This window comes from Sylvia atricapilla, chromosome 2 (assembly GCF_009819655.1).
Source record: "Sylvia atricapilla isolate bSylAtr1 chromosome 2, bSylAtr1.pri, whole genome shotgun sequence".
Classification (NCBI taxonomy): domain Eukaryota; kingdom Metazoa; phylum Chordata; class Aves; order Passeriformes; family Sylviidae; genus Sylvia; species Sylvia atricapilla.
The window spans coordinates 97,561,765-97,574,185 of NC_089141.1; the positions used below are offsets into that span (position 1 = coordinate 97,561,765).

The 12,421-nt window shown below is 40.6% G+C and overlaps 1 protein-coding gene across 1 annotated transcript in view; it reads right to left on the reverse strand.

Moving 5' to 3' along the window:
- The window catches only part of GPM6B (glycoprotein M6B), a 510,804-nt gene that overhangs the window by 456,638 nt on the left and 41,745 nt on the right, over window positions 1–12,421 (reverse strand). The gene's annotated exons all lie outside the window — the stretch shown is intronic.

Here is a 12,421-nt window from a genome sequence, read left to right on the forward strand (position 1 = left end):
CCATACAATCTACTGTTCCTTACTGTTACCCATTTTATGCCCATAGACTGCATCACTGTTGCTATAAACTCAGAAATTCTGGGTTTGTTTGATGTCTTTGCCATTTCTATCCCTTTCTCATAAGAAAGTTGAGAAGAGTGATGACAAGAAGCTGGTAGAGAAGAATCACTGAACATAGTTGATATTCATGTGGAATGCTCTAGAGAAAGATTTGGCACCTTGAGACCTCAGCCTGTCCTAATAGGCAGGAGATAAACCAGTGCACATGCCCAACACCTGGTGATAACAGTGCTATATCCAGGCCAGAGTGTCAAAAGACAGATAGGGGGACAAGAGGAACTGCAGCATCAGGTGACCTTATTATTGGAATTTAACTGGAGGTAGAATGTCCACATAAAGACTCACCAAGCTAGACTGAGTCTGGTACTACCAAAACCCATAGGACACAGGCTTAAATGGTACTCCACGGTCACAAAGAAAACAAAAAGGTTTGGAGTACAAGAAATTTCAGTTTCCCTCTCAACATTTCCATGATTTACATTTTGCAGCTCAAACCATGTGAACCTGCCATGAGGGGAGGAAAGCCCCCAGGAAGTTGGGTTTGAGAAAAGTGGACACCTAAATCATCAGGAAATTAGCATCCATTTGGGTGTAAACCACAACATTCACATCTGACACTTGTGAAAGGGCAGTAGCCTCAAATTGGTACAGTCTTAAGCAAAAAGAAAGGCTTGTTGGACAAAAGGAAGGTAAAAGCAGACAAATTTCCCACCTCTAACCTTGGTGAGTCCAGTAGAAGCTACTCTCAAGCAAAGATGTATAACAGCTTCAAACAAGTCAGCAGAAAGTACCACATGATTTAGTGATCTTCTTCTGAAAGTTATCTCAAGAGCGAAACTTAACTGCAAGTAAAAGCCTCCAAAACCTGGTCTTACCCTCTCCACAGGGCACTGATCTGGATTTTTGTCCTGTATTTTCTTTTGTTTCCTCTGGTGCCCAAACAAATGCTCTGCTAGAACAGATTATGATGTGCATCATCCCTTCCTGTGGTGAAAAGATTATGAAGCAAGCCCACATTTCCCTTCACTGCCAAAATCACTTAGACATTCTGGCAATGCAGGACACATTCTTTATGTTATCTGGCAGCTAGTGTCTGACAGCTGTTCAGCAGCCTATCTGAAAAAAACCTGATGGCCTCACTCCAGTTCCTGACAGACTTATTCCAGATCACAAAGCTTCCAGATTATTATAGCCCACAAGACTTCATCCAGTGAGTCCTCCATCATCTCACTGTCTTCTACCTTTTCTACATTTCTTCTGGAGAAGCTGATCAACTGAAAGCTGATCTGGTATCTCGAAAGAATTGGCCAGATGAGGAACATACTAAATTTATGGCTTAGTTCTTTCAGATCTGAATCATCAGCATAATAAAGAGTATTGCTTATTAGTAGCATTCATTTTGTGTTCCATCTTACAGACATTGGAACTTGTTATGCCACTGCCTTATGAATCCAAATTCTATCCACTGGTAGAAATATTCCCCCACACAGAAACTGACCTGCTCTTGGATCATAACAAAACCTCACTCCCTCACAGCTTTTCTGCAATTACTGTTCTCCTTGCAACTCGTGTAAATCAAACTCTTTCACACAGTACTAAATCTTCATCACTCCTGTAACTGGGGATCAGCTGCATTCCTTCCTCAAGTGCTTTACACCAAGAGCTCATGATCCATCACAAAGTGTATGGGCCTCAAACTGCAATTTATCCCTCTCTTGGATTGTGACCTATATTTGGGTTCTAGACACAACCCGTTTTTCAACTGTATCAATGCTCTATCTTCATCACCTACAGCTGGTTGAATTAATTAAAAAACAGATTATCTTTCTCCTCTATCCATGCACCTCTTCCTCCACTTCAACATCTACCTGAAGCCCATTGGATTTTTATGAAGACATTTTATGTCATGTATAATTTATTAAAAATATCATTTCTTTATTGTTTAAATGGTGTGACCAAAATTTTCTTGTATTTTTTCCCTTATTGGTTAATAAGAATGTAACAGTCACCCTTAATTGGACTGGTTGGACTATGCAGCTTGGGTACTTCATGAACAGCTAATATTAAAGGAATTACTTTACCACTTATAAGGGTGGTGGCAGAGACAAAAAAAATCCAGGGATTTCTTTTTGAGACACAGCTAACAGCCACAAAGACTTTCATCTCAGCTCTGCAGTCTGACAGTTTTAAATAGCTTCTGCAACTTTATTCAGTGTAGAAGATACATCTCAACACTATTTGAGTTCTCAGAAAAAAATAATATTCTTCAGATCCATCTGAAAATGAAACACTTTGTCTTTCATGAACATTATGTAGTGCTTCCTGGAGTCTGTACCTCTCCTTGTCACCAACCACCTTAGAAAATAGGCATTAAGGACACCAATATGGAGAATATATCCAGAAATTAAATTGTCTTACCTATCTCCTTCCAGTCTAGACTGCACACCTCATTGATATAGAATTTCTTTTATGTTTATAGCTCAGAATTTCTGTGGACCTGCAACAGGATAGCACTGACACTTTCATGTTAAAAACTAAGATAAGCTGATTTAATCAATTACTTCAGAACAGCAAGAAAAGAAACATAGAACAGAGAACACAACTCTTTCTGGAAACCATAATGATTTTCTGTGTAAATATTTTAAAATAGTTGATGCCAAGGAATTTTCCCCTTTTGATCTATTGGGTTAGGAAGTAATATATAATATGTGCCTTTTTGATCATCTTGAATCTCTCCAGCAACAGGCAATCAATAGCCTTTCCAACAACCACAGAGTAATCAAAGATTACAGAGGATTAAAACTGACTATCCTTGATACTTTAAATGTTTAGTTTAAGTCATGTGAAAATTTAACATTTAAAAATTTTTTGAAGCACACACTTACTAGGAAAAAGTCCTGGAGTTTTGCTGGGAGAAGAAGCGTTAGAAAGAACTGCTATTTGTTTTTCCGAGCATACAGGGACTAGTGGTGTGAGACAGGATTCTTCTACATTGGTCCTGGCAAAGGGTCTATACTGGGGAAAGCAAAGCTATACAGTATTTCAAAGTCACCATTTCCATTCACCGACACATTTTTATGGACACAGTGGAAATCGAGGCTGGGAATACTCGTTCAGAGATAGTTACAACATGACAGTCCTCACAAAAATGGCCAAGAAGTGCTGTGCACACCCACCCCATCAATCCATGGCTGCAGGATAATATCCTGAATGAGCAGCAGCCAGCTCCACTGGACTCCTGACTCGACCTGCTCACCAGCTATCTGCTGCTGCAGACTTCTCACTTCTACCAAGACTACTCCCTCTCAATTTCTCTGCAGTTTTCAGCAATCATGCAGAAAATACAACTCTATAATAGAATGGCAAAATCATCCAATACCATAGATATTGCACATACAAAGAAGATTAATATCACGGAATTATTTAGGTTGTAGGGACTCCTGGTAGTTTCCAGTTCAATGCCCAGGCCAAAGTAGGGTCAGTTACAGCAGATTGCTCATGCTTTGTCCAGTTCTCCATTGAGTATCTCTAAGGATGTTCTCAGCCTCCCTGGACAATGTATTCCAACGCTTAACCACTCTCACAGGGAAAAGAAAATATTTCCTTGGATCTCACTGGAAATTCTTGTGTTCTGGCCTGAGGACATGTTTTTTTTATCCTAATGTCTCCAAGATGAACCTGGTGTCTTCTTCAAACTTGTTCAATTAGGGCATGAAAGATTATCCACAACTACGACAAAAAACACCAAACAAAAAAACCCCAACAACAAACTTGTTTTCTTTCCCCTGTTTAAACCATTTCAGCCAAATCTGAAACTGATACACTCTTTAAAACACTTTGTAATCACACATTTTTTATGGAGAAGTGGAAAACACTTGGGGAAAAAACACTTTAAGAAGATGTACAGAAAGAGCCTGTTGAAGATCTTATTCTGCATATTCACCAATTCCAAAAGAAAACTGACTACTCTCTACTAGAAAGAAAAGAAAGGAAAAATTTCCTTTGCTAGTGCCAAAATTTTCAAGTCTTTAAAAAAAAAAAATCAAGGAAATCACATCCTGTACTTCTAAAAGCTGCTGCAAGAATCAACACAGCATTTTTTTCTCCCAGGAAGAAAAAAGTTAGTTTCCCATCAGGCGATCACGACTGAAACAATTCATCCACATTGTGATTAAATGAAACTTTTAAAATGTACTCAAAAGCTACATTCATTGCTGCGAGGAAGAATGACCTCCCTCATAATGAACCCTGAGACTAGCAGCCAGCTTACAGAGGTTTTATAATGGCCAGTTTTGGCTTCAGAGTAACTACTGGTAGCTTCATTTTGCATGTTGCATAGCAGATCTGGGGGCCTGCTGAGGCATTGAAGAACCGGATTCAAAAGTCTGCACTGAGGCTGGGACCTTATTTTTATATTAAATATACCATAAACCTGAAATTTAGATTTTATTTTAATTTTGTATTTTGATAAACACTAGAACTGGATTACTTAAGGCAATTTCAAATGCTATGTTTTAAATAAGTGAGAAGATGTTTTAAATGAATGAGAAGAGAGCTCTTGATATACAAAAGAATATGAATTGGATCACGGGATCAGCAATGCTCCTGAATGTAGTTTGCCTACTAAGATCCTGATCCATTTAAGAGCCAAAAGACATCCTATCTGCACCAGAAAAGCATAACTTATGAAGGAAAGCTGAGGAAAAGCTAGGGTGATAAACTACAGGACCAGAGGGTCAGACAGATCAGCTGCAGAATGGACCTGCCATGAGAGGTGCACCTAGCACTGCACATCACACAATTAAATGTCAAGAATGGCTTTTTCTATAGATGGATGCACAGTTGGCAAAGTTGAGATAGTAGTTTGCTAGTCACAAATGTCTCTGAACCACACCTTTTGGGGTCAACACCAAATTAATGAACCTATTCCAGAGACCTTATTTTATCTTAATCATCAAGAAGACATTCCATTAGTTAAAAGACCATTAAACAAGCAAAGAAAGAGTTTTGTTTGTATTCTAACACCCAATGTTTAATTTTGCAAGACTCCTGACTAGAACAATCTAATGAACCAAAGAATGAGTCAAGTGGGAGTGAGGATGGCTGGAAGTATTCACAGTGACCTGTACAGTTTCCGTACATTTTTCTCCAGCACACCCACATTATTGTCAGAGGTGCAGTGGTAGCACAGGAGGACATGCACAAATTAGATTCTCTCTAGCTTGTGTCGTTATTAAAAACAAGCCAAGTCAGAAGAAAAGAGATGCAAGAAAAGCTATACAAATTTGTTTAATCTGAAATGAAGGGTGAAACACCACAATTTCACTGCAGTGCACATGAAACCAAATCTGCTTTGATGAGTTTGACTTGATGCTCTCATTCTTGTCTGCACCTTCTCTACAGGCCTATCCAGCAACAGGGACTGCCACAGCCTTTCAGGCATGACATCTCCCCTCCGTTGGCCTGTATCTGCATCTGTGTAACTACTCTTTGTAGCACAGTAATGGAGATAGCAAAACATTTGCCGTTTTTTTCCTCTGTAATTTAAATCTGCTTTCTGGCTGCAGAAGTAAGTGCATGTTAAACACATAAGCACCATAAAAGCCCTGAGACTTAGGCATGATGAACTCGAGGGGAGAATGTGATTCTGCACTAGCATAAAGTACAGTATGCAATTACAACTACAAATATTTTATGTAGAAGACTTATTGGCAAACCTCCACAGGGCCTGTAATCCCTAGCACAATTTCCTGTGCTCTTATTAGAGGAAGATAACCTTTTGGCAATTGTTTGTATAAGATGACAGTAATTGCTCATGATAAAGAGCTTAATTAGTGGAAGATAAAGTATTACATTAAAGGAAGTGACAGCAAAAAAGATTCTATATCATTCTCATTTTTTAATAGCTGATAAAACTAAAAAAGTCTTATAATTGAAAAGAGCACAAGAAAATATTTAGAGGATGGGGATTGCAAAAACACTTTCCAGACAGCTGCAGATAGCTGGACAGCACATTTGACTTTCCCTTGGGTTGTTCCGTGGTTTCTTATTGGAAATGGTAGCAACTGTGATATACACAGACTTCTAATGAAATGTTGCAATGGAGTCCTTTGTTACCGTGTGACTGGGACGCTGCACGACCACGTGCTTTGCTTTACTCAGAAAAGAAGCCAGAGGAATTTTAATCAAACACAATCACAACACAAAATACAGTGTGACCAAAAGTAATCTATGACATCTAGTCTTAGACAAACACCCTCCTAAAAACGTAGCAGTTTCTAGCCTTGGTCAAAAGAAAACCCCAGGTCCTAAAACATGGGATAAACTGAGAGGCACAGAAATATGAGGATTATGAAGCATGAAGGCAAGGATAGGCAACAACAGCTCCATGCCTGTAGGTGCTCCGAGTTGCCACAGCAACAGAGATAGGCTGGAGGAGGCAGGAAGCAGCAAGGAGATATCTAGGACCACATTGCACCCTCCCCATCCTGCAGCTCATACACACCACTAAGTGTTGGCAGCTCCAAGACATCTAAATTGCAGAGGGAAGACCACCAGGAAATATGGAGACAGACCCCCAAAATATCCACCCAATATTAAGTGGACTTTGCACTGGCTTGAGTTCTGCAAGTACCAGCTCCTGGACTGATTTCTAGACACTTCTACCCACCAAACAAAAAATACAGGCTTAAGAAACAGGGCAGTGAACAGCACACCTCAGCCAGCAGTTAAGTGCTGATCCCAGCTCTGCCTCAGGTCGAGCTTTTCCTACCAAACCATACCAGTTTGCACACAGGTACTGTGACCAAGTCAGACGCCTTAAACATAAGCATCTTTCAGGCAGCCAGAGACAGAATACTAAGCCACAGCTTGCCACTTTCTGGCCTGCCCCTTAATTACACGTCAACAGCACACACTAATGAAACACTGAGAGCTCAATTCCTTTGCTGCTACTTGTAACTGCTGCTCCAGGGTAGAAAAACAGAGTCAGTCCAATCCCTGTTTGTAAGCAGAAAACCTAGGTTTAAACAAAAACATGCAACCACGTTGTTCATTTGGCTGTGGGGGAAAATTTAAGAAGAAAAACTCTCTTCAAAACAAGAAGAAAAGTGAGGAACAGCAAAAAGCTAACTCATCCCAGAACAGGAGATGACATGTGTAAGAGCTCCCCACAGCTGATTACTACCTGCACAGCTGGCAAAGGAAGTGCAACTGGGAAACATGGGAAAGCAACAAACTTCAGGGAACTGAAGTCATAAGGATGCAGCTGAGCTCTGTTTTTCATTATTTAGATCCTGAATTGGCAAGGTGCAAAAGTGCAAGAACAGAACTTGGACACTTAGGTCAGGCATATGCATACACTTCAGCAGTGTAGTTTATGCAGTAGTTTATGCAACACTTAATCACAAACAGAAATACCATCACATTCATTACAACACTTGTCTGGTTGACCAGAAATATCCACCTGGGTATGCCATGGGGTAGAAGATGCAGCCCAAGGTCCCTTGCTGGGTCCCACTAAGAAGAGGCTCACCTGGCTGCCCTGAAGTGCCATCACCCCATGTGCAGGTAGGAGGATGCTGCTCCCCCAGCTCTGCCCCTGCAGCCCCCGCGGGCACCAGGAGCTCCGACCAGCAGCTGAGCAGAGAGCAACAAACATCCGGGTGCGGGACGTGGCCTGTGTGCAGGGTCCACATCTGCCTCTGCCCACAGGGAATAAGCATTTCATGGAAGCATTGTCTCCAGATGTAAAACTAGCTTCTAAAGCCAAAGAGAACCCGGAAATGCATCTCTCAGCTTGGCCTGGCCTCAGAGCCTAATGAGAGACACTCATGGCAAACCTGGGCTCGTGCCAGAAGCAGTTTGAATGTGGAACTTTTTTCCTCCTTTACATAGCAACAGGCTTGAGGTTTATGTTCATGATCCTAAGCACGCATAGACACAAAAAAGGAATGAGGAAACCAACCTAGTTAAGGAAGGTGGTAGAAAGAACTGGAATCCCATCCCTCCTCCCGTATGGAATCATCATGTCTCTGAGAAAACAAACTGGAAATCTAAGGCAACATGTAAGCCTTGAGACAATGATAGTATTGAGCACATACACAGAAATAATGCAGTCAAGGGTAAAACTCAGGTGAGTCCTGTAAGGCTACTAAAAAGCTCAAGCTTGGCAAACCTGCGAAAAACTTCAAGCTCTAGCAAAATTTTGATTTACAACAAAATAAATCTCGTTCATCTCTCTGTGTCAGTAAAGGCAGCCAGTCATATAAAGCACGATATTGTGTATATGGACAGCTAATTTTCATTCAGGTGCTTTCCTCCAACTAAATACATTTTTTTGTTCATTGGAAACCATGCAGAAAACAAGCCATAGTTAAGTACTGTTACTATAAATCACAAGAACAAGTTACTTCTGAAATACAGGATAAACATTTCAAGGCTATAGCACACATCATGTGTGTACACATATAGTGTGTACACTACATAGAGAAATCATTTTTTCAGGGACTAACCAGAAGTTGTAAATAATACCTATGCACCACTGAGCTGTACTGAGCACTTTGCAATCCCCCAGTTTTCCTCTCCTCCAGCCAAGAATCTGTTCAGAGCAATTCACTGACTGGGATCCCAGATGAAAAAGCTCTCTCCTCTTCACAATGTATCCTTAAACACTACCCTTGAATCACACTCTCTACAAGGCTTTGCCAGCTCAGAGGCAAACCAGGCAGCACAGGACAGTGACATCCTCAGTCTGCATATGCCATCACCTGGTTAACACATGGCCCCAATGTGGAAAGTCAGTAGTGCAGGAATTATTTGCACCATCCTCTGTGCCCCAGAAGAATTTGCAAGTTGGGCTCCTGTGAATGCACCTCCACTGGCAGGAACTTTGAAACAAAGCTGCAGGAAGTTGCAGAGATTGTTTCACAAGTCCTGATTGGAAACACAAGGATATTTTTCTTAGCAACTGACATCTCAAGAGGCTTGCTGCTTTCTGAAATACAAAGCATGTGTGCAGGGAAATTTGAGGTGTCTCATACGACCTTAATGTCTTTCATAATCATTCCAGGGGGAAAAAAAAAATGCATCAGCCCATGGCACATTAGGTGTCCTTTTTCTGATTAAGATGGGGTGTCTGTTTTGCTTTCTTTTAACAAGTGAAAATCATCATCTTTCCAAGCAATTGGAAAAGACCCAATCTTTTCAGTGTCCTTGTCTCTTGTGTCTGTAGTCTCTACAGTTGTAAAGCAAGGGCAGGTAAGTCATGGAAATATTAAATCCATTGCTATCCCCAACCAAAAACAATTGACTGAGCTCAGCTCTCCTCCTCAGAAAATTTAAACCAGCATTTTAAATTAACATGAATAATCATAACTTATACTGTGCTATCTGTCACAAGTGCTATCACATTTCTTTTTGAAACATTGCCCTGTAAACTGCAAGTGTTTGAATGAAGTATTTTACATGCACGACTCCCAGTCTTAGATTAACACTTAATGGCCATACTCCTCCACTGTTCATGTACTGTGTATGAGGGAATGCCTGTCATAACATGGTCCACACTTCAGGCAAAGCATAAATAAAATAGCAGCAAATTTAAATGATGTTCTAACTGTGCCATTTAAGATGAGTTGTTTATGAGTCTTCACTGAAGAAATAGGCCACGGTTTTAAATACTGAAAAAACCAGAGAGATCCGCTTAAGGAACATATTTGCCTTATTTTAAGGTCAGCATTTAAATATCTGCATCTGGTAAACATTTCATTTCCATGGTACAGCATACAAAACACTAAAGACAGATCCACTTGCTATATTTAATTCACTTTAAAATATGGCCGTATTTTGACACAATAATATGTAGTCACGTTTGATAAGAAAATAATTAGTAATGCTAAGGGGGTATTTCTATGGCTCTAAAGCAATAGTTGAAGCTCTTCAAAGCAGGTAAAACATGTAATACACTGAGCTGTTTATCTTTACATAATATTATTATAGTAATCTATAGTATTACATAAAATTTTTATATTAATCTATAATATTTTTCAGTAGCTACCATACAACTTAACCACCATTCACCCTTAGTTTAATCCTGTAGAGGACAAAACTCTTGAACTAATTGATACCTGAGCCAAACTTTTGACTTATCCCACCACGATCTACTTCACTACAATCACTACATCATTAGTGTACATCAGCCTTCATCACTACAATATTCCACCCTTCTGGAGATGACAGCTAGTACAGCTGCAGTCTTGCAAGTCCTTTGATTTACTCCAGAGGAGGCTGGGAATCCCATAGACAGTGGGTGAGTGATACCTCCACTTCAGGTACTCCCAGAATCACTTCAGAAGACCAAACCACCCAGGAAGCAAATGACTGGCAGGAACATGCACTAGGCAGGGATTGAAGTTAGGCTGCTGGGAGACCACTGAGCGTTATTCACACTTGCTTTGATCCCTGCTGTTCCTTGCCATGCCCCCCAAGCCAGCTGATGCTGCACTAACCACACAGCCCAAGCTGGCACCAGCACAGGGTGCTGGGCTGAGAGCTGCACCTGCCCAGAGGCAAACAGGGCTGTGAGAGGCCTTTGCACATGAGTGAGGTCTGCATGCACACACCTGGGGAACTGAAACACCTTGGCATCCCTGTGCTGGACATCTGCTTGTTAAAACCATAAGGAAGACATGCCACTGTTCAGCCATTTGTTCCTCAAGTTAGGAGAGGAGGAGGTGAGCTATCTTCACTTTCCTTACATTAACTTAGCACTTTTATAATGCACCAAGTCAATACAGGACACAGAACATTACCATGTGCAAACGTGGCTCACACTGTTGAGTAATACCGCTATTTTAAACCCTCTGCTGCTAAGCAACACTGACAGGATGGTTAGAACATTTTGGAAATACCGAATGCTTCAATTCTTCCCCCCCACACACGTGTAAAAAAGCTGCTCCCGCACTGCACATATATCGAGAAGCTATTCAAAGATGGGGGATTCAGTTTTTGTCAGGCTCATTCTCCTCAGCATTGCAAGGACCCTGGTCATATTTGTCCAGAAGCAGCCCCTTAAGAGGTAAACAGCTGTGGCTTCTTGGTTTGTATTTAGGTACTTCAAAGGCATCATACCTGGAAAGCTCAGCCATCAGCTTCTTGTACTGGATACTCACAGCTAACAAGGAAATGGAAAAAAATTACCAGTTCCCTTAATTCAAGAACAATGCCCAAGGCTGGGATCCTCTCCAGGTATCATACTTACCTAAACTGTCTGAAACAGGGCAGTTTATCTCTCCTCCTGTAAGAGCTAAAAGGGTATTTGTGACAAGCACTAAAACCCAAAGAGTAATTGTTGACAGCTAATATGAAAAATTTCCAATGCTTGCAGAACAACATGGATGGAAAAGAGCATGGGGAAAGAACAACATTTAATGTCTTAGGAGGAAAACTTGGTGAAAGACTTCAGTGAAAATGCATTTACTACACTGAGGAACACTTATTTTAAACCTTTCTATTTATTTACACATCAGTAGGAGAAAGGGTGAAACTGAGCTTGGAAGACTGTCACCCAGGGGCTGCCAGCATTTAGTCCCTTTAAAGTGATCTCACTTTGTGGAAGAACTTTGCATTTTTCTGTACCAAGAAGCACTGCAAAACAGCCCATTAATTGAGTTTCCTCTTAGATGGATTGTTTCACAAGGCTTGACCGTGTTTTTTCAGGCAGAAGTGTACCTCTGAGATATGACTGGTTCAGAAATGTTGCCCGATTCTGATAGAATATACTTCAAACTTTTCATAAGCTTACTCCTCTCATTGTTATTCTAATTTATTCCAGAGTATTTCATTTTGTCCCAGACATTAGTGAGGTTACAAATACTCATGTCTCTTCAGCTATTAATTCTATGGCATTTTTCACTTCATTGTATATTTACCCATCTATTAACCTACATGGATGATTTCATAGCTAATCATTTCTATTAACACCCTTTTAGACACTTGTGACTTCAGCCCTGAAGATGTAGGTGGTTGGAAAGACTTGCTTGTCTTTCTCCTCCCTCCTGTGATCTAAAATTAAAATGATGTGACCAGGACAACATATCTCATATCCTATACTTCTTTGACAGACAGCACAGGTCTAGACCCAATTTCCACACAAAAAAATGAATCACTGAAGAACAGCAAGGCACAGCGTCTCTTAAGTAAGCACATTAGAGCCTCCTGGGGAGAGAGCAAGCAAAGACAGATGTAGAGTACACATTTGGGTATCAAATAGGTACCGTTAAGTAAGATGCTTTGAAGAAAACAAAACTGTTTAGCTTCCAGTTGATTTTTTTACTGGAACAGACCCTAATTCTGTCAGATGAGA